Source organism: Cydia pomonella, chromosome 6, assembly GCF_033807575.1.
Source record: "Cydia pomonella isolate Wapato2018A chromosome 6, ilCydPomo1, whole genome shotgun sequence".
NCBI classification, from domain to species: Eukaryota; Metazoa; Arthropoda; class Insecta; order Lepidoptera; family Tortricidae; genus Cydia; species Cydia pomonella.
This window is the reverse complement of record NC_084708.1, coordinates 19,734,568-19,759,381: the sequence shown is the minus strand read 5'-3', so window position 1 is coordinate 19,759,381 and position 24,814 is coordinate 19,734,568. Positions and strand designations below refer to the sequence as shown.

General features: G+C 35.5%; 1 protein-coding gene across 1 annotated transcript in view; it reads right to left on the bottom strand.

Annotated features, from left to right (window-relative positions):
* The window catches only part of LOC133519226 (atrial natriuretic peptide-converting enzyme), a 186,848-nt gene extending 167,267 nt beyond the window's left edge, over positions 1-19,581 (bottom strand). The window contains exon 1 of the mRNA XM_061853215.1: positions 18,920-19,581. The gene's annotated coding sequence lies outside the window, so the exon portion shown is untranslated. The remainder of the gene's footprint in view (positions 1-18,919) is intronic.
* Between the last annotated feature and the right edge of the window lie 5,233 nt (positions 19,582-24,814).

Below are 24,814 nucleotides of genomic sequence, written 5' to 3'. Positions count from 1 at the left end.
CCGGACCCTGGAAATGAGTTTTCCGAGGCGTCGGCTTAAAATACAGCTTCGAATATTCCAGAGTGATATATAAGTGAGACAACTTTACTATCTATACCCGTTTAGCTATATTAACTGCTTAAATGAAATAAAATAAATATATATTAATAATGTTAACATAATACCAGTGGAGAGACACTAGAGCGTTCGGGCATTCTCGGCTCCGTTCGGCTCAGCATTGCTCCGAGCAATTATTAGGGTTGGCACAACTTGACGTTCCTTGGCGTGTACAACTTGAATATTGACAACCCTAAATAGCGGAAAGGGCTAGTGTCATACATTAGAAAGAGATCGCATAATTTGTCCCTGAATCGCTGTCAAACTTCAGTTGTGTAGAAAGTGTCATTTCTGTACTGTAGTACTATTATTTAATAAATAATATTCTGTGATAATACTGCGGTTTATGCTAGATAGGGCCATTCTCGTGAAACAGATCACGTGAACAATTAATGCACTGACGTCTCAATTCGACTGACGGTAGATTGGTGGTAAGGCTATAGAGATAACTGTCAATGTGTGTGAGTCAGGCGTAAATACTAGGAAATTGGTGGATGATGGAATCCTAGTTGTGTTTTAACGAAACTACGTCTTTATTCTAGGTCTATGACTTCACCATACTAGCCTCTACCTAACCTGGAAGAAAAGTTAAGGAAATAATCTTAACTGAAACTGTTTCAACAACAACAAATACGAATATTTTACTACGAAATCTTAACATGCCCCTCCGTTGCAAGACTTTGCTATAATGAATGAAAAGCGACGACGTTTAAATGATTACCCAATTAGGATGAGAGCTACAGTTTTCTTAATAAATAGGAACATTAGTGGCCCCTTTGTTTTCCGCAAATAACACTATTTATTCAATTGCTGTTTCGAGCAACACCGGGAAGGGAGTCGGCATTAACACTATTTTCCCTCTGCCGAAGCACATGCCCAACTGGGCATAGCGCGGTCATTGAACCGTCACAGACAACATGTATTTTACTCCATGCGTTGATGATGACCGACAGCAACTCGTTTTGACCGATTTTTTCACTCGCCGATGCTCTTAGCATTCGCTTGTATGTTAAAAAACGCGATAATGCCGTCTTGCGCCTTTAAAACGTGTAAAAATCAATCTAATGTTAACAAACAAAGATAATGGCGTAACGTACCATCGGTAAGTAAAGAAAATATTTATTAAAACCAATCTAACTATTTTATGTTTTAAATTCTTTTGCATGCGGACATTTTATTTGAAAATCATAGATTATGAAATGTGATACATACTTATATAACTAATGCACATTTCTTTTAATTATCATAATTATGTAGCATATATTTATTAGTGCGAACTTGCTATACATACAATCGAATAAAACTTTTTTGAATGAATTAGTATTCACAAATAATGGATCTTGATAAAAAAGAAGTTGGGCACAACTACATTTGCTAAATCGCTTTTGTCTGGGTCTTCCCGATATTTCCTTTTGACTCCCAATTAGCACGTCTAGCACGACTTACCGCAAGTCCTGGTCGCGTTTCATGTGAGAAATAATACATATATACATATGCGAGATGCAGAGCGTTTTCGAAAGAAGACCGATAGCTATATACGTACATTACTCACGACAAAAATGAAATAAAAGATCGAAATTTTGAATATCTATATAGATTTTAGTCTTTCAATCTGGCAACCATACAACTGACAAATACAGGTACGAGTAGGTACAATAGTTGGACTCGATGTTCAGACTGTTTTATTTCCTTGGCAGTTTAATTTCCTGTGTCACGGGATATTTGAAGCTGAAAGAGTTGGCGAACTGCCGGGAATTTAAAGGTGTTTAATGACTTGTATTTGAGAGTACTGAAAAAAATGTCGTTCTGCAAAATTTTGCTAATGTTGCGGCATACAGCGATCTCTACTTCAGCGATTTATTATTAGACTTCTACTAATAAATAAGTAAAAAATTGTCATGAGTGTGATACTATTATTCAACTTGTTTATAGGCAAAAAGCAAAAAAATTATTAGATTTTTCATTCAAATAAAATTTTCATAACAAGAGCTCGTAAAGACTTAAAAAAGTGATGAGAAAGTTGCAATTTATTAACAAGTGTAAAGTTATGTGATACAAATTTTTAATTGTTTCTGCGTGTTGTCTGGTAGTATTGACTTTTAAGAATCATTTACAATCATTTATTTATATATTGTGCATTACATGTAATGAAAACAGATGTTATAAACAAGTTTTGTTCTCTGTAACATGTCTTGCGACGTACAATAGTTATGGTTACCGTTAAGTGATGATTTTGAATGCTAATATTTAAAAACTTCCATTTGGATTTAGTGCGATACTATGCCCAGTTGGGCGCGTGCTTCGGCAGAGGAGAAATAGCGCGAATGGCGACTTCCTTCCTAGTGTTGCTCGAAGTGAAATACGCTTAAAAATAATTTTGTTTTTATAATAGAATACCTACCTGATATACGATTAACCCATTCAGCGCTAATCACGACACATTGTCGTTTTGCTGTCTGTCTACGAAGCATCTTCGCTACATACCAAGAAACCTGTTATTGGCTACGTCGAAGCGCTACGACCGTAGCACAGCGGTGAATGTGTTAAATAGTTTTTAAGGGCAACGGCCGCAAACAAGCGTACTAAATACATTCTACACGGTATACAATGCAGTTACGGTTAGTATTGTGCTTGAACCGTGTTGTTTAGACGGTGTAACACGAGGAACCACTTCTGGGGCTAAAAGAAGGAATTTTTTATATATGAGTTTAAGTAAATTTCACAGAAAAAAATATCTTCTATTTTTGTTTTGTTCTTTTTTTTTGTTATGAATGTATTTGTACATAAAAAGGTACATGTTATGGTAAAACTGGCACTGAAAATGTTTTTTTTTGTAAAACCTACTTTTTGCAAAGTTACTTGTCACTTTTTGACATCTATCAATAAGGATATTTAGACTACGCCCCATTAATGGCATCATCGCCATCAAAAAGGCGTTTTGCACTAAGTTACAATAAGACTTTTTTTTTAATTGGTATTAACTCTGAAACTAGGCGAAATCCAGAACAGTTTATGTGACATTTTAGTCTCTAAATGTGATTAGGACTGTGAATACACTGTTAAAAATCTTTCGGTTTTCTAATGTTATACTGTCTATACAACACGGTTCCAGCACAATATAACCGAACATGTACCAAAAATGAGGCAGCTTAAGACCCCGTATGAGACTTGTAGCACAAATATAATACCGACAAAACATGTAACATGCTATAATACAGCACTATAACAAGGTTATAAGAGCGCACTGTGCCGTGTACGTCGCTTTCATGTTGCCTAGTTATTCTTTTGCGACACAATGGTGGGTAACTATATGTTGTATATATAAGTATTGTAATGATACTTACCTATCAGACATGTTCTTATGCTTCTATTGTTAAACCCTTAACAAGGATTTCCTGTTATACGTTTTCGTGACTTAAGTTCACTTTCCTCATTACACTGTCATGTTATTTCGATGTAAGTAGTAATTTTTTGTGCGTTTCAACTTTTAGCATTTATTTTTTTAGAAACAAACTTATATTTTATGTTGTTTGAAGATATTTATTCGGCAAACTTACTTGTAAGAAGGATTGGTTCTAATTCGATCGTAACTATAGTTTCAGACGAAGGAGAAAATGTTTATCTTATTAAATCTATTTAGAATCAATTGGTATTCAATTTTGCTAGGTAATTGATAGTAAACACTTGCTTTCAAATAAAAACAACAAATAACGAGATAGGTAGCCTTTAAAATTTCTTATACAGTCCGACGGCCCGATCCGAAGAATGAGATACGATAGTGATAAGTTCTCGTTTAGATAAGTTCTCATTTAGATATCGGTTGTATGTCATATAATTAACAGAATCAGCTCGATTTGGGCAACCAATGTCACTTAGACGTTAGAAATATCGTAGATAGATCTTAATGGGATCACAGCGGAATGGAAATAAACGTCAATTTAGTTATCGATCGATTGTCGTTTAGTTATCGATCTTTTAAAGATCTTTCCAAGATCTTAAATGTGTCTTAATCATTCTTCGAATCGGGCCGCTACTTTAAAAGATTCAACGCATCTAAAACAAGTTTTCTCGGTACCACATGAACAAACATCTTTCTATTCCGAACGCTAAAATAACGCTTTGCTCTGGATGGAACTTTACAAAAAATATTATTATACCATTTGATTTATATTGGTTAAGGTTTGTCTCGAAGACATTGATTATTAGCGATAAAACCGCCTATTTTCTGTCGCTGTCGTGTATCAATTGTTTATCATTATGTTGTATTTTTTTACTGAGGTGTGCCAATAAAGAGGATTCTATATATCTATCTACATATTGACCATTGCTATGGTAAATATTCATTTTTTTTATTCTTATTATAGGGATATTCTTACACAAATTGACTTAGTCACACGGTAAGCCAAGAAAGTTTATGTTATGGGTACTCAGACAACAATATTTATGTAATATACAAATAGTTTAATACATAGAAAACTTCCATGACTCAGGAACAAATATCTGAGTTCATCACACAAATAAATGCCCTTACCGGGATTCGAACCCAGGACCATCGGCTTCATAAGCAGGGTCACTAGGCCAGACCGGTCTTCAAAATTATTATTATTTTAAGTGTTAAGAGTTTTCAAAACTTAAAAACTATTATTTACTGGCACGTAAGCAAACCGACATATCAATCGTATGCTGGGATTTGGTACGGGTTGCTGGATAAATGCTCTATAGCAACCCCAAATACATATTATGTCTTGTAGTCCCAAACGAAGTGGGTCAAACTCCAAAATAATATATAATACTGTCTTACTATTCATAAGTGCTTGTTGCTAGGCCTACATGAATAAACTATATTTGAACTGAACTGAACTCAAAACTGTGTTCACGTTTTTCGTCAAGATGTGTTCCATATCTTGGTGAAATGTGTCCGAAACGAGTTTGACGGGATAAATTTCATGCAAGAATTATATGATATTTTATATGATATATCGGTGAAATTATATGAAATTGTTAACCGGGGTATTAAGCGTAGATACTACGAGAAAGAGTTGTTTTATTTTGCTATGTCACAATAAGGGTGACATTATCAATTGTGAAAAAACCCTTTTTTTAATAAATATAAAAACAACGTCTTTCCTGTAGACATACCCAAAAGTTAAGCGCTATAAAGGTGTATTTTCTTATTTAACCCTTATCCTTATGAAAAGGTTCTCCTTTTATGTGGATAAATATGATAAAATCACTACCTACATGCCCACAAGCTGTTAACTATTGACCACAGGAGAGAAAACTTGTGTGTTCATCAGAACTGTACAGTCAATAGTCCTTAACTTTTAGGTATGTCTACAGGAAAGACGTGGACACAGCTTTGAATTTAACCCAAGTACCAACCGTATGTTAAATCCTCATATAATAAAAAAATACCAAAACGCAATGAGGATAGAGCAAGACGTAAAATTTCTTGAACCAGAGAATCACTTTTGACTGATCGTATCCAGATTTCTTTCTCGCGTTGTCCCGGCATTTTACCACGGCTCATGGGAGCCTGGGGTCTGCTTGACGACTAATCCCCAGAATTAGCGTAGGCACTAGTTTTTACGGAAGCGACTGCCATCTGACCTTCCAACCCAGAAGGTAAACTAGGCCTTATTGGGGTTAATCCGGTTTCCTCACGATGTTTTCCTTCACCGAAAACGACTGGTATATATCTAATGATATTTCGTACGAACTCATTGGTACGAGCCGGGGTTTGAATTCGCGACTTCCGGATTGAAAGTGACACGCTCTTACCGTTAGGCCATCAGCGCTTCATCATATCCATTACGAATCAATAACAAGATATTACTATCTGAATAAACCTCCTAGGGTCTCAAAGCTGGTTTGTCCATGCAATCAACTCGGCGATTTAAGCAACTGACGAATGTATTGCCAAGTACTAGAACGAAGGCGTGGCAAATGGATCGGCAAATAAAGATCGAGCATTCTCGAGACGATACCCAAAGCCTTAGCAAGTAACGGTCGCGGTTGAGAGAAAAGTTGAAAGGGAACTATAGCTTGGAGGAAATAACTGGCGAGAAGCCATTTGCACGGCTTATTGTAGACATTAATGCATGGGCTAAGAAAAAAAGTCGTATTCGCTGACTGTGGCAGTGTCGACCACAGTAGATTGATGATACCCCTTTTACATAAGCGCTAAAAGCGGTCCACATGAGATGGAGCGGAACCCAGATTACCCCTATCATAAAATTTAACCCCCTTATTCATAAAACTAAGCAACGTCTTTAAAACCTCTGTTGAATTTTATCTCAACAAACAGATACGTCAAAATGACGGATAGCGACAAATGATTATCAATGGTTTGTAAGATTTGACGGACGTTTATGAATAACGCCATTAATCTCATTATAATACGATCTTGACACGAAGCTCAGTTGTTGAGGTGTATAGTTTCTATTTTTCTCCGTGAGCTTCTACGGATTATCGTCTTATCTATTGTTTAAAAACCGCAAAAGCGCGTGCCACTATGAAAAAATGGTCAAGCCGCATAGGTAGCGTTTATTGAATTACTACTCTATTGAGCACGGAATAAGATTCATTATGAACTAATACAGAATTCTAACAGAATAGCTGCCTGATCTATATTGGTGCGTCTAAGGTAGGCGACTAAACGCTCTCAAACCAGCTTAACTTGTGACACTGCGATCCGAAACAAAGATACGTATTCGAAGACCTCGCTTGCACTGGTAATGCGAGCGCACGGCTAGCTAGCGCCAAGGAAGCAATGTTATGTTTCTCGAGGAGCAGGTAAAAAACAGGGCCGGATTTTCACACAAATATATTTGTGTGCTCTGCTTTAAACAATAGATAAGACGATAATCCGTAGAAGCTCACGGAGAAAAATAGAAACTATACTAGAGTCGGCATTTCTAACAAATTGTTTCCGCATCTCAATGAAGTGCCGGCACTTCATTGCGTTTAGTACGTCTCCGACTACTGGCGCGATGCCACGCATGTAACGGAAAAAATAAATAAATAAAAAATGCCTTTGTGTGTTATGAAAATCTATTCTAATAATATTAAGAAATATAATAAAAGCGATATCATAACAATCTAATGAGAAAAAACTCTTATTTTAAGCTCATTTAGATTACTTTGATTCGTCACTTTAAACACTCATGGTGGTAGACAATTTTCTTTGGCGCATAGATTACATTTCGCAGATGTGACAAGTAGGTATTAATGACTACCTTTTTTTGCATAATATATACAGAATAATGATATATTATATATTACTCTTTATCTCATAATTGTTTGCAGTGTTTTTCTTATTTTACAAGAGTTTATTATGCTATAATTGCTTCGCGTACGAGAGCCAAATAGAAAGAGTTTAATTCATTTAAAACTAAAGTTTTATCAATTTTAAATCATGGGCGGGATTCGAATTTATAAAATCTATAATTTTAATGATTTTTTATTGTAATGTAATTAATATACACAACGTAAGTACATGTAAGATACACGGGCAAATGGCGTAAAAAGGGGATAACGATTTCGATAACCGGTAAGTAGAAATCGGCCTCAATGCAATATTATTTCTCATTCTCTGAAAGTGGGTCGTTGTTGTTCTAAAAAGTGTGTACACTGTACTTTCTAAGTGCGTGTTTTTCTGGCTTTTTTTTAGGATTAGCAATGAAGATCTTGAATTTAAATGGATCTATTGTACAATTTTCATTCTGATTATTAATTCCCCATTGCATAAATAACGATATTTTTACCTACATTGTTAATTGAAAGTACCCTCAAGTAACACTACCTACTGAAGTTTGTACTTAGCCGTGTTTTCTTTCTGCACATGTATTTGACATTCCTCGTAATCTAAATGAAAAGTAAAGTTAACAATCTACTATTGAATATTATACACCATGTTTTTTTTTATATCCGTTAATTTCAAGGGTGCATTCCTGAGCCTAAATTAAGTAACTTTCTCAAAGACACCGGTATTCTAATTAACTCCATTTCGGAGATAATCAATATTTTATTTTTACCTTATAAAGCCATTACGAGTGTGTATACTTACCTTACGGCCTGTTCACATATTGATTAGTGTTTAGTACGGGTTAATACATTTGCTACTAAACGTAAGTACTATCTCGGACGATCGATGTTCGAAATGACATTGACATGTCACAGTTTTCAATTGTTTGGTTGAGATAAATGTAATACCCGTGCAACAACAACGCTATATGCCACATTTAATTACTTTTTATAACAAAAAAATGTTAAAAAATATTAAAAAAAAATTTTTTATTGGAAAATTAACTGTCATGTAGTTTTCTTAAACGTACTTACCAATACCCCGAAGTTAACGGAATTCAATAAAAACACGGTGTATATTTAGCAGGTACTGAATACGAGAAGGAACATTAAAAGTATTAAAAAACTTCATCGTAAAATCTATGGAAGTTAGCTTACATCTTTTTCGAAGGCCTAGAGGTCCATAAATATGATTTATGTGAGCCAAGCCAGGTTACAGGTACGATATACCCTCAATATAAACATCGACCATCCATTATTCTTGAACAGGTTAAATTGGCTATGAATTTGGGAAATCCTTTTTTTTTGCAGATAATAAATCATTCTCTTCTGTCTATATAATTAGGTAGGTACAGTCAAGGTATTAAATATCGACCCGGACAAAGTGCCAAAAATATGTATACATGACATTAAAGTGTTCGGACTTCGGACCCGGGTACGTCCTTAAACTACGTCCAAAAGAGAGGTATGGGCATTGTGAATGTTATCTCGCTTTGTGTAGTAGGGCACAGCCAGTGGATGCCATTCCAGATCTAGAGCAGAGCCCAACTGGGGAAGTACCTCCACCTTACAGAGAACCGCAGCCAAATAACACTAGACCCTACTCATAGTGTTGTGTTCCTGCCGGTGAGTAAGGTTGCCAGAGCTCAACGAGGGGGAGGGGGGTTTAGGGGCAACGCGCCTGTAACTCCTCTGGAGTTGCAGGCGTACATAGGCTACGGAAACTTGTTTGCCACCGACGTAGTATAAAAAAAGTGTACGGTAGAGAATCACAATTTTTTCAAGCTAGGCAATGATGAGCAAAGGTTGAGGCTACACCAGCGTTAATGCCGCAGCATTGCTGCCGATTTATTTCCGTAGGAAACATCATCATTTTATTAATAGAATAGAATGACCTCTTTGATGAATCCTACAGCGATGCACTATAGGTATGTAACATTGCTATGGAAGATCTTCGCCGATAGATATGCCAATATTAATGCCAGTGTCCTGTAGAACTGACTTTCTTGCAGCAATGCAGACGACATTGTAAAAATACTGCGCATTAAATGCTGCAGCTGCTGCAATCTCAATCCGAATGTAAACCAATTTGCATTTGCACTTCCCACTTTAAAGCACCAATAGTGCTAAGATGGCCGGCTCTTTATCATTTGTCACCATGCCTGTCACGTTCTAACAAGTATGTAAGTGCGAAAGTGACGGGCATAGTGACAGGCGATAAAAATGAAACCATGCTGCCACCGCATGACTTATTGCCAGGTGTTCGCTGTTTATAAAAAAAGTGCCTATGAGAACTAAATGCAACAAAGGTATGCTTAAGAGATCGATTTCTGTTGACTAGCTACACAAGATCCGTGTAAAATAACGACAGTAAAAACTGAATCCAGTCTATCGAATTAGACAGCGTAAAACTTCTAAATAAGTTCCCTAAAAGTTGTCAATGTTTGCAAATATGCCTAACTTTGCGAAGGGATCAAAATTTGATATTAAGTTTTGTTCAGAAAAAAACTGGGACTGGTTAGGAGGGACATAAATTGAGTTCAAAGGAAGATTACACTGTTGTGAGTTAAGACTTCGAAACAGCCGTATAAATTGGTGTATACCTACCTTTGAGCCTACCAGAAAAGGACTGCGAGCCTCCATAAAATGATGTACCTACCTATAGGTACGTATAGGACTCTGGTAGTAGTTGATTCAAAATCATATTCAAATAACTATTAAAGTTAGAATAAAATTGTATGTGTTCGATATTGAGTGAATCGAGTGGAAAACTGCTTGACTTATTGTCTTACTCGATTGAATTGGTTAATGAAAACAAAATAGTCGTATATTTCAGACGTAGATCAATAAGATTATAAACTATTTATTTATATAGATTTTACATTAAACATGCGATTTTAGGTAAAAATTAAACAAAAGATAAAACTGCATTCATAGCCCCGAGTAAAAATCAGATTTTTATAATCTGTGTATCATGTTAGTATCATAACAAAAATAAATCAAGCTAGCTTTTTTCAAGGTTCGAATAGGCCTCCCGGCGGCATTAAAAAGATTCCACGGCATGCAACCGACAAATTGCGATTTCTGCTTCAAGTAACTTTTATTACTTTTTCCTATCGTGACTATAGGTATGGTAAAAACTTTTGATAGTCCATAATTACGTTTGTGCGTTTACTTAATACGCATTGTACGCATCCTTTACCTACTTAATTTCAGAACTGGCTTGATTAATTGCCCTAGCTTAATCACTTCTTCAAGAGGTCTGGGCAATATCTTACCTGGATACGTATTTTATAAGCTACCACTATTCTCACATACTAATATGTAAATTAATGTTGTTGTGTTTTTAAAGAAATTAAGTAAATATAGATTTTCCCAGCTTGTGCTGTTAATATTTATTTTTTTAGGTATCAAACTTAGTGTCTGTGCGAGTATTTAAAAATTGTTAGTAATTTTGATGTGAGCGTAGCTTACAGCCTCTACTAAAATGATAGTTGTATTTGTACCTACCTAAATAGCCGACTTATGTGCGCAGATTTTAAATACGCTTTTTCACTCATATTTATCACAAAAAAAGATTTTTTTTTAATGAAGCATACGGAAGTTATTAACAGGGAATTATAGGGTGATATCAGGTTGAGTATTGAACTAATTAATATATAAGTAGTAAACCCCAGGCTCTTTAAGTGAGTCGTAGCAAAATGCAGGGAGTACACCAGAAACATGATGATGTAGTAAACTGATAGACGTCGTACCATTTTAAAGTAGGTACCTATTAAACCGGACAATCCGGCCAAGCATGGTCTCCGCTAGCAATCGACTGGCAGTAGACGGTCGGGGCGGCCTCGTACCACATCATCATTTGAGAGATCATCAGTTGAGAAGGAGTCTGCCTCAACTGGACTCGGCTGGAAAGAGTTGGAAGCAGCCGCTCAGGATCGCAACAAATGGAAAATTTTTCTCCGAGCCCTATGTCCCTAATTAGGGATAACAGAATTACATCATCATCATCACCTATTAAAAAAACCGCGAAATAAAAGTGATATGACGTAAAACACTAGAGGGCGCCTGCACTGCGCGATATTCTAGGCCCGGTGGACCACAAAGTGTAATTCCCCTATCAGCCTTCTCAATTGCAACCGAGAGCATCATACATTCACCACTTTATTTGCCATTAAAACTTCGAGCTTCGTACGCCCGAGCGTAGAGCCTGCCTGTCGCATAACTATTCGCATTCGTGGAAAAAGTTTGTCGTATTTCCCCTAGAAATGTTGAATTTAGCCGTCAGAAGTCTATATTGGGCTTTATATTATTTTAGTATAGGAGATGCAGGTAATTTAATATATTTATTAAAATCGGCACGAACTAGCCCCATTTAGACGATTCCAGAACTTGCATACGATTTTCGTTACATTGCAGGATTTGGTCGATCGACTAAATTCATTGTACTCTGTAGTTAGCAATGTATCGAATATTTCATTCAAGTTCTTGAACCGTCTAAATGAGGCTATCATTTCACTGTGCAATAAATCAGTGGGATTTAGTTTAATTACTTAAACAGCGGGAGCAAATTGCTTTCTTCTGTATTTTTGTAGTAAGTAAGCAAGGTAATTAGCAAAATATGTATTTAATGTGTAAAAATAATGTTTATTTTGTACACATTTATGGTTGTTAGTACTCGATGTGAACTTTAATAGGTAAAAGTAAAAAAAAAATTGCTCTAAATACGACATGGATCGGATAAAAACGTCACTTTTGACACTGACATATCCGATCCATATCGTATCTAGAGCAAATTATGGATGTATATTAATGTTCGAATCGAGTCGTATGTCCAAATAAATCAAATTTTATCTTGCTTAAATCTTGCACACTATAGGTATAACACCAGCAAAAATACCTGAGGTGCGACTAAAGCATTAAACTCAAGAATGCCTTCATGGGCAATAAAATTTAATAATCTAAGTCGTAAGTCCAAGCGTGATTGGCGCAACTTTCACAATATCCCCAAGGTATCCCGGCCCTTTTATTGATCTTCGTTCTTCAACTGAAGTGAACTCCATTTATTTGAAAAGAAATATTTGGCCCTGTGATTTTTATATTCAAATTTCGCAAATGGCATACAGACATATACGAAGCTCTTGACTTCTTGGTACTGTATGTTTTAATACCTGAGTACTTACTTTAGCCGTAGCCTCGACAGCCGTTAAACTTAAATGGGCCTGGGCCGAACATATCTGCCGTATGCCAAACGACATATGGGCCAAGCAAACTACCGAGTGGACACCAAACATAGTGCGGCGTCACGGCAGACCTCGAAGGAGACGGCGGCACGATCTTGACGTCTTTCGGAAAGATTGGCCTATACTGCCATAGACCGAGACGCGTGGAAGAAAGAGAGGAAGGCCTTGGCCCAGAAGTGGGACACGACAGGCTAACAAATAAATAAAATAAAATATAACTTACTTTTCTTTGTAACTTGCTGTGATAGTTCTTAGTAATATCTCAGTACTAGCGACCCGCTCCAGCTCCGCACGGGATACACATAACCTTAACAGATAATACACCTAAACCTTCCTCAAAAATTGCTCTATTGATAGGCGAAAACCGCATAAATATCCGTTTAAAAGTTTATTGCGACGAAATACATACAAACAGCACTTTGTTATATAAGGTATAGTGAAGAAAGTATAAATGTTGTATTGTTGACAGCTGAAACATACATGAACCTACTATCTAGCATTTATCTGAAATGTATTTCTCGTTTTTTAACTATTTGAAAATAAGTATCTGCAATCAATATGTCATGTGTATTTCCAGACCAGTTAGAAAGCTATATTCATTTAATGGTTTGGATTAAATATTTCACAATATCAAATCAATACATTTAATTAATTAAAATGCGTAACATACATAGTTTTTATATACTCATATTCAACCATATAAATGTAAAAAATAAATAAACATATTATGTACATGAGTATTCGTTTCTTTAAGACTTAAATGTTAGCTTTAAGTTAACGGTTGTCTAACGAAACATAAAACCAAAACGAATTATTACATTTATTAAATTACATTAAAACAATACGAAATGCATATGACTTAGGTATTGAAAACGTCAAAAAAATGTGTTACATGCTGCGTTCAAATAATACATAATTTAGAATTGCAGACTGCTAAAATTATAACCCTCAATTTTAGTAATTCGTAATTAAAAATAAAACGAGTAATTTGGGAAACAAATCTAGCCTCTACGACCGAATACCTTACTGGCTCAGGATATTCAACCATATCAACGTAGGTATTCGAACACTGACAAAAATAGTGTAAATATTTCCACGCTGTTCTCGAAGCTTCACCATACAAACGTAACCGATATTTATTAGGCAAGTTGTCGCATTAATTTAGCGTCTCCATCTGGTGCGAACTTGACCTAGTTCGGTCAAGGGTGTTCTTTCTCGTTGTTATCTACGGGTGGGAAAGAGAAGGGAGGTGTCTTGAAGGTTCCCGTAAGGTTGATGTTATGAAGGGTTGGTTAAATAGGTATCTTTGATGTGTCGGATGTTTGAGAGTTCAATATCATTCTGTTATGTGGTGCATTGTGGCTTAACATTAGCTTAGACAAGTAGGGAATTGACCTTTCTCGTCTCGGTCTCAAAATGTAAAATAGTACATTTCGATGCTAGTGCGGAAAGTGTGTTATTACTTCACGAGTACCGAGCTAAGACTCGGGACGAGTGAAGAATAACATTTCTGCACGTGTAGCGAACGACGTTTTTTAATACAGTTGCGAAAAAATAAGAAAAACAACAAGTACTTTTTTCTCAACAACATAAACAAATGTAAATATAAAATTACTCTTATTATCTAAGTATCGTTATTCACGATTATTTGTGTATCGTATATTAAAATTGTATGAAAACAATATCGAATGTTGCTTTTGGAAACTTAAAACATTCTTGCGGTGAGAAAAAACGCCTCTGCGTTGATAGGCGTTTCGGCAGCTATTCCGTTCCATTCAGACGACTTATTAAGAACGGTTGTTCAATATTCAATATAAAAAAATAAACGTGTTGTAATGATGAAGAGGTAAGTAATAATATATAAAATATGCTTAAATTTATTATTTTTACATTAACAGTGGATTTTTATGTTGATTACGACTTTTAAAGGAAACTAACATCAATAAGTAGTCATGAATTGGAACACGTGGAAAAGTAAAAAGCACTAGTTCGCGAAATCCAACTTTCCGCCCGCTAACCAGCTACGTAAAATAGCAATTTTTGAGCAACTGTATTAAAAATGACGCTTTAGTTTGAGCAGGCCGCACCACTTTACCATCGCCAGTTTTATTTTTAAACAAGTCAGGAGGGAAAACTATACATTGTCTAATTAATAACACAATAATAGCTCAGAAGTTATAAAAATGAGGTATTAAATTATTGTTTTACTTTTAGAGTTGCCTTTATACTCGTAAGTGAGTATGCAAGGGGAGCTTTACTGCCATGCAGAGCCTAAACCATAATAACAGGCAATTTTTCAATTATTGTTTTTTTATTAAAGAAATATGTCTTACTGCCTTAACTGTAAAAAAGAAATTGCACGAGAGTAAAAAAATACACATTATTGCACAAAAATATTATGCAAAACGTACTCATTAAAATCGAACACTAGGTAAATAATATCTACTGTATGTGATTTTGTTGTATAGGCAATAGGTACCAATTATGCAGTAACTTACTTCCGTAGCCGTAAAATTTAATCTCATTAATGGCTAAATCACAAGGCTCTGTTACTGCAGTTTAAACTGTACATAGCTAAAATTGTCCAAAAGGGTATGCAAAACAAGTGCAGTAGTTACTGCGCTTTAAGAAATAAATCTATTTAACATAGAATTAAAAACTAAGTAAAATATTATAAAATAAAACTAGAAATAAATCTAAAAATAAGACTTAATCACTTACTAACTGTTTTTTGCGTTAATCTCATAAAAGTTTGCAGTTACTGCAGTTTAGGGATTTCACGGCAGTTTACTTAAGAATGCAAGAACTTATGTTACATCATGTTTCATTACGAGTTTATACATTTATAGGTAGACGAAAGATACTCTAAAATTAATATCTAAATAAAATAAAATGTTTGAAGAAGCCACATCTTTGACACTGATCATATCCGATTCATATCGTATCGTATCTAAAGTTCAAATCGGACCGTATATATGTACATAACAAGTGCTACGTGAAAGCTCCTATTGTTGTTATGCTGGGGCTATGCTATGTTGGTGTACAGTAACTTATTACTTATACACTACTATTAATCATGAATCTTTTTTACATAATTCATCCGTATATCTCGCTTGGAATTATAATGATATTTGTGTGAAGGAGATGCGCTGAAGGGAACAACAGTATTAATAGCAAATGATTAACTGATTTGTATTAACACATTCACCGCTGAGCTACGGTTGTAGCGCTACGTCGTAGCAGATATCATGGGTTTCCCGTTATGTAGCGAAAATACTTCGTAGAGGCAAAACGACAACGTGCCATGATTAGCACCGAGTGAGTTAATTTATATTTAAATTTCAAACCTCACTCCGGGTTATTTGGGATTGGGAGACAGTTTTACTCCACAGCTGTCACGATTCTTGGCGTGTTTTGGTAAAGCTCCGTTTTCCTTGTTCAAAACACCCGAAAGCAAATATAAATATTTACTTCATTTTCCTTCTCAATCTATGGCGTAGCTACGCCGTAGCAGCTGTGATAATAATAGATTGTTAACCAACGAATGAAATGGTGCCTTTTACCTCAGTTAAACACTCTACTTTTCATTACGAATACGAGGAAAGTAAAAACATGTGCCTTTAAAAACACGGTTAAGTGTAAACTTCAGTAGTACTTTTTGAGGGTACTTTTAATTTTATTAACAATTTAGTTAAAGTATCGCTATTTATGGGATGGGGAGTTAATTATAAGAATGGAATTGTACAACAAATCCATTTAAAACCAACGATTTAATTATTTATTGTAAAAAAGAAAAAAAAACATACTTAGAAAGTACAGTGGTCTAAAGAAGAAAATATCGTTTTCTGCACACTTTTTAGAACAGCAACGACCCATTTAGAGCATGGGAAATGAAAAATAATAATGCATCGAGGATGATTTGTACTTATTTGCCCGTATGTTCTACATTTACTTACGTTGTGTATATTTATTACACTACAATAACAAATAACAAATCATTAAAACTATAGATTTTATAAGTACAAATACCGCCTATGATTTAAATCGATTAAACTTTATTTTCCTGAATTAATAATGTTTTAAATATATAAAACTGATCTTTTCTTCAAGTCGAATTTTTCAATCAATGTTCGTGAAATTTTGTGAGTAGGTTGAATAATTTTATAGATTTTTTCGTCGATTCAGATTTCAAATCTCTTTCAAAATGGCGGAGCAATGGGGTTTCGCGAGGGCTACAGCTCACAGAGCCCCACGAGTTTTGAGATTGGGTTTTGTGTTGTTTTAAATAAGTTATTTTCATTTAATTTCAAAATATTAGCGGGAAACAGATGGAAGAACCATTATTTTATCAGGAAGATAATTTGCCTTCAATGTATTTTCATATTTTATTTAAACCACTACAGGTAATACAATATAATATAATAAAGGTATAAAAACGATATCCGTTTAACTTGTATTTTGTTTTATTTCTAAAACTTCGAAATAAACATTCATATTGTTTGGCTATTTTTGTAAAGGAATTTTGTTATTAAATTTATTACAGAGCGGAATTCGTATTCAAATATTCTGCTTGTTCCTAAATAGTCTTAAAATCATACAGTTTTCTGTCGAATGTTGTACCAGGAACAACTGCGGGTATTATGTGTGTGGGGAAGCAGGGAGGCAGCTTAACACCCCTAACGCGATGAGTACACGCAATTGAAGTTTCAGTGACTATATTACTAAGTACAGTAGGCGCTCGGTAATAGGTGGGTTCACACAGAGCAAGCATATGCGCGTGGCAATTTCCTCGCGCACAAAACGGCCAGTGTAGACGTGCCTCGGCCGAAGTGGCGCGCGCGTTTTTCTCGTCTGATCGCGCCGATACACTGGCCAGTTTGTGCGCGGGGAAATTGCCTCACGCGTATGTTCGCTCTGTGTGGACCCGCCTAATCCGGCACCCGATTTTTTCCCCCTTTGCCGGTTTGTGGGTTTCCCATAAAGTTTTAAGTCATAATGTATTGTTTGTCCGCATGTTCGTTAGCCATAATTTGGTTTTTCTCAGAAACGCGTAACTTTTCAGGATTGCCATAAAACAAACTTAACCTAACCAAACCAATCTATAGGAGAACCTTAGGAAATTCCTGAAAAGTTAACGGTTTCTGAGTTATGACTAATGATAATATGACTATCATTACATTATGACTTTCAATAATTATGCCAAACAAAGTGATCCGGGATTTTTATTGAAAATAATCCAACGTTCGGCTGTGCAAACTGCCGGATTATAGAATGCGCTATCTAAGATACCTATATACTTTAGATGCGTAAAAGTTGCCTGGAAGCGATTATACCTAGCAATAATATCTTCGTTGTCTACCTTATTGTATTATATGTATTGGAGGTGAATTTTAACGTACATGTTGACATCAAAAAGAAGTCATTCGGATATCCTTATTTAAGTTCAAATTGGCCTCTTGACTTTTACTGAGGTGTAAAATCGAGTACTGTACACCTCAGTAGCGCGGCTAAATATTAAAAAAAAATCTTTAAATCCTTTAAAAAAAACCCATAAAAGTAAGTAAATAAACATGAACATAAAAATCATGTAACTTTAGTATTGTCGAGAAGTGTTTGAATTTACTGAAAAAAAAAACTTGTATCGTACAGTTACGGTATTTAAAATAGACAGTAAAATAAAAAGTTTCCCAATTATTATCATTTTAAACTATTTTTTGACTACCTATAATAATGACGAAAGATTATTTTGGATATTAATTTGACCGTAGCCAACAAAAATGTACATAACAAAAATTAAATTTAACTTTAATATTAAACAAATATTATTCGGCGAGCTACGTTATCTTTATAATATAATTATTGTTCTCAGACATACGAATTATTAACATTGGTAAGCTTGCACACTTCTTACCTACTTATACTCAATTTAAAAATGTTAAAAGGCGATGATACTTCTTCGTCTAGTGAAAGAAAAATAATTACATTATTCAAGACCCTTTCCATACTAAGTCTGTGTTATTTAATTATATAAAAGTAGCAAAGGTTTGAATATGAATATAATTTTAAAACTTTATTTAATATGCATTGCCGTTATTTCCATGGGAGATCAAATTATGCACCTACGTAAGTTTATACTTCTAAACATACGACAAGTATAGAGGTCTTCTATCAAATTTATTTTTAAAAGCATCTGTAAGCACAGTTCGCGTTCGCGACATACAGCCCATAAAAGGGGCTTTAAATTAGCAGGGTAGTTTGTTAGAAGCTCGACTTACCTCATAGCTTGATCGGAGAGTTTTCGTGCCAGGAGGCACTCGCGAGAGGCGCCGGGCGCGCGGCCCGGCCGCGCTGTGAGCTGTGCGCACCAGGCGTGACACGTCCGCGCCGTCGAGCGTGGGCGGCCGTCTGCCGCCCCGCACCGCGGCCCGCGCCTCCCGACCTGCGACTACTTCATATCGAGTTTTGAGTTTAATGTTTCTTTTGCTACATTTCGACGTTTTTACAGATTAACTGGAATGCGGGGATTTAAAATATTGCAATTTTTCAACGATAGAATGAGTTTAATGAGCACACCACTTCAATGCATTGCTTTCGTTTATTAGTGAAATAGTACACAGAATATGCCGTCGGATTCAACGGCTCATATCGGGGTTTGAGTTTAAAGTTTTGAAGCATTTTGGCTTTTTTCAGCCAAGTTATCACGTTCAATCACACTAAATCCATATGCATAATACAATACGTATGTGATTATTTATAGTACGAACACCTCAATTTAAACACACTTTTGATTTCGGAGTAAGGTTAAGTAGACCTTTTAGTCCCACATTACTCTGCTAAATAAAATGTGAGTGCAAAGTTTTCGACAGTGAATATTTTGCTTATTTATTCGAGAATTAGAGTACAAACTGTTATTTAGTCGATTTTAAGTGTAATATTTTTTTTTGTTAGGGTAGACTTAAATTCGACGATTGCAATTATTACCTACCAACATATTGCTTAGTTAATTGGCGAACTAAAAATATGCTAGTCATTAAGTGATAACCCGTTATCCTATTTTTTGCATACAATCAATGCTAGCACCCTTTCACCTCGAAAATAAAATAAATATAATAAACCAGCAACAAAGGTACAAAACTTGACACATGTTTTGTATCTTCACGAGGCTTCGAGTGGGCGGCCATATTTCAGATGACAGATTTAGCGGCTGTACGTTTTTAAACAAATATAGTCAACCATGAGCCAAACCGAAAGAGTTAATACAAAAAAAAACGTTTTTAGGGTTCCGTAGCCAAATGGCAAAAAACGGAACCCTTATGGATTCGTCATAGACATGACGAATCCAGGGTCTGTCTGTCATACCTTTATTGCGGCATACACATTGCGGCATTAACGGTCATAAATTTCTTTTAACGTTAACTAAGAAGTTTGATTTGTTTGCGGTTTCAAGGGACTGTAGACATGAGTATATGATTTTTAACTCGATAGCTCCACGCGTTTCCGATATAAAGGGTCTTTCCGATGTAACGGATGGACAAAAAAGTGAACCTATAAGACACGTTTTTTCCATTTGAGGTACGGAACCCTAAAAACCTCGAAATCAATTGAAAACGGAGTCTCTTCAGGCTCCTGTCGGGCCAATAAATCAATTGTTCTGATGTCATTTACCTTAAAATGGATAACGATATTCCTCAAGCAATATTTCTAAAAGGATATTTTAGCAAAATACAAGCGCACAGGTGTACGTTTGACTTAGCCTGTGATTCTCAATATGAAAATACATGCCGAGAGTGAACTTTCGATATTGAAAATATTGGGCGCTGTCCCATACAAACGCATTTTATTTCGTAATAATAGAATATATTTTCAACGTTTGAAGTCCATGATTACTTATTTTACTCAGCGTGTTTTACATTTGATAGCGTCAGAAAAAAACTCATATACCCTAGAATGTTTCATTGATCTTGTATCCTCGAAAGGATCATTTTACAGGGTGTTCAGTAGCATATTTCCGATTTTTAATTCTAATAGTTAGAACTAGAACGCAAAGAGCGAGGGAGTCGCGGGGGGGGGGGGGATATATTATAGTTTCGTGAGTGTTACGGATTGATATATTGAAGCGTAATCGTACCAAAGGCTTTTCATTCAGTAACGCAAGGCGTAGGTACATTTGTTTTGCATATAAGGAATGCGTACGTACGTAGCGTAGGTCATTATTTAGATAGTGTTATTTACCAAAAATAAAATCCACATTCATTTGGTTGATACGATTAATTTTTCTTACTCAAATTTTTTATTTGGAAATCTACCACTGGATATCCTGTATTTTACTACGGTCTAGACATTCAATTCTATCATTAACTCTTTGCGTCGATACGGAGTACCCCAATTCGAACTTACATTACGACATGTAAATGATGTCAGTAGTGCGTGCATTTCGTTCGTACTTGTCCGCATGTCTGTGCATGGCGCATTGGCGCAAGCGGGACGCACGGGCGATGGACATTATTTAAATATCATTTTGATGTCACAATGTAAGCTGGAATCACTCTCAAAGGCTCATTTAGATGGTGCAAGTACTAGCATGCGAATTTTATTGGTATATGATCGGTGGGCTGAATTGGATGCAACCTGAATGTATCTAAGCTCGTGTGCGAGTTCGCGTGCCGTCTATATGAGCACTAAACGAGAAGCTCACATCATATTCAACTAGTTAATTGATAATTCAACTAGTTAATTGATAATTAATAATATCTCCATCCTCATAAAAAAACACCCACACACCCAGGTTTGTCCGCCATCTCTCGGGGCAAAACAATGACTCCATAGAACGTCTAATGTTGCAGGCTAATCCTTCAGTGAAAACAACTTTGGCAGGAATATTAGATTATATGTTAAATGCTAACAAAATCGTCACTTTTGTTTATATTATTAGCGATTTCCATTGAACTTCACTTAAAGCAATACATTACCGCTGCAAAAAATGCACTATGTTAGTTAAGCGTAACTTATTAAAAAAAATGCTTTTATGGTACTGAAACCTACTCTTCAATTCGATTTGCGGTTATATTAAAAATACACACTGTATACTTACTAGTTAGATAGATATACTGAACAAACTTTCGATTACTTGATTTTGACCACGTGAAGGGGTTAATACAGGTTCATAGGGCATACATATCGTTAAAATCGTCTTCTAGACAACCTTGAGATAAATAAGTACTTATTTATACAAAGCCCTTTTTTGAAGTTTATATTCATCAGATCCTAATTGAATAAATAGTAGTTTAGTTACCTGATTTTTCTTATGATCTAACCCTTTGAACGCTTTATATCATCACTCAACCGCTAAGATCATGGGCGCAAGGGAGCTAATGTAAACCTTACTCGAAAGTGTGAAGGTTATTTTGACAGCGTCCGCCATAACACCTATAAGTGTCCTTGGCGCTGTGGGTACGACTAGTAACAACGACTTTAGATGTTCTTGGCGTTCAAAATGTTAAATAATAACGGTAAATTGTTCCGGATTTTGAGGTCAGTTCGTAGTTACATTTTAACTTTTGTTTTCATGTAGTAAACACAACAAACAATAACATAAACATACAGAGAACACACAACAACAAACAAACAACATAACACACACACAAACAAACATAGAGAGATAGCGATTTAATTGCTCGATTGTTGACACTGAGGGTCTATATTGGAACGCATAACTTTGTCTTGCCTTTTTTCACTTCGTATAATAAGTTTAGGAAATAAATTGATTATCCTAATATTTATACGCATAAGCTTGTTTCACCTAAGATTAGAGTTATTCATCCTACGGGTTAAATCTTATAATTTTTTTATGTCGAATCCTTCTTTGCGCTTAATCCGTACTGTAGCGGAGTTTTACTCTCAGGGGGATGTAATAATAACCTCGCTACATGGATCTACACATATACAAAGCACAACATAATATAGCTACTGCACCAACCATGAATCAACACTCGATGGGCGCACAATTCCATCTCCTCTCAATCTCGTATCTCTTTGTTATGAATGTAACCTCAACACTCTCGGGGAAAATTAGAAGGGCCCCAAGTCCCGTGGCTATTATCGGTGGATGCACGGCACAACTGAATCTCCACAAGAGAACTCATCGTGCATCCCGCAGACTTGTATACTCTCCTCATGCGATGAGTACTGAGGTGGGGACCATGTGGTCCCCGACGAGCCTCCACAACAACCCCTACAGCTCATCCATCAGCCTCCATAATTAACCTCCAGTAACTCAAACCGATAAATACCAGCCACCTCACTTGTTACATTCAAACTCGAGCTACACACAAAGAATATCAATCAATTCTTCAACTCAGCTCTTTCTCAGGGTAGTCGTTAACTCAAGGTCACTGCAATATCCATATATTATATATATATAAATATCAGAATATAGATATGTTTCGCTTACCAAGAGTATCCTGTACGCGATTGCACGCGCCACACCACCTGTTACCTCCCAGCACTCAGATCGCCTGTCTCCACTTGTACCCGCCATCTTTCTCCCCCGTCTCCTACATCACTAGCGGACCTCGATCGTCAGTGTTACCAGTGAAAATTACGCTAAGAGTGACAGATATGATACATACCACAATAACAGACTTCGCGATCTCCGCGACACGTACATCCGAATTTGTAATATGCTAAAACTTATAATACTAATGTGTAAGTTACCGAATATTTACTTTTAATTTATTTTTGATTGACAAAGCTACTTACATAATTTTGATACCCAATATACATACGTATACAGTATGCTATATACGTAAATAATAAAATAATAAAAAACAATATAGCCAGTAATGCATGTTTAATTAAATAATCAAGCTTTTTTCGTTGTCTGAATAAATTTTATATTAGGTATAGGAAAATTATTTATCCAAAATCCGATCGCTCTCTAAACTTGGGTCACATATATTGTAACTAGCCCTAGCACAGGCCCCGGTCTTTTTGGGCTGTTACTGCACACTGTCTTTAAACGCTGGTTTCAATTAAAATGTATAAATAGATATAGTGAAAAGTTTGCTGTACATATTTAATGAAAAGTAATAATAATAAAAAAAGAAATATGTACTTTTCTGGCAGAAGTTCAGTTCTATAAGGGTCGCAGTTCTAACCTTACCTAACCCACTTTTCTGTTAGCAGATCGGTTTTGTAAGGGTCGTAGTTCTAACCTAACTTAACCCACTTTTCTGATAGCTGTTCGTTTGTGTGAGGGTCGCTGTTCTAACCCAATCTACTTTTCTGTTAGCAGATCGTTTCTTTGAGGGTTACAGTTCTAATTTAACCTAGCCTATTTTTCTGGTTGGAGCTTGATACTGTAAGGGTTGCTACTCTAGCCTAAAATTATGACATGATCTATGTCATTTTAATGTTAGAGTTTTAATATTAGTAGAAACTCCTGTTCTACGTGTTAAATATTATGAACTATGATGTTAGGAAAATCCAACTTTAGTGAACTTTATGTACGGCCAAAGAATATTTTGCGAATACTATATTATGAAAACTGATTTTTAGGCGAATCGAAATATTATTATAATGACTTTTATGTGAAGTAGCGGTATGCCAATCGTGTTATGACATGTAGAAGTATGACAATCAATTTTATACGAAAAAGAGGGCACTCTGACAGTGACATTTATTCAACCGGAACTACTTTTGATAGCTGAAAAATAATATCAATAGATAACTATCCGAACCAGTTATAATTACCTAAAATTAGCCTCACTGTTAATTGCCCATTTGTGCTCTTTATTTTCTAAAAAATGTCTACTCATTAGGGTGGTTAAAAAATATAAAGATATGAAAATTACTTTTCTACATGGGTTTTTTTTAATTTCAGTATACGTAAAAAGTATCCCTAGCAAAATTTTGAGTAATTTTAATTAAACATCATTTAGAGGTCGCTATAAATGAAACAATTCTGCCATACAAAATTGTATGAAAATAAATTGACCCATCAATAATTCTGCTTTGTAAATGTCTTTAGGGGCTCTTTATATGTTTTATATATTAGTTATAAGTATGTTAAAAATATAGCGGTCGATTTTTTTACGTTTAGGTTACTTTGCATTTTTTTTTGTGTGAGGATACCTATTGCAAATCACAAATTCATAACAACCACTATGAGT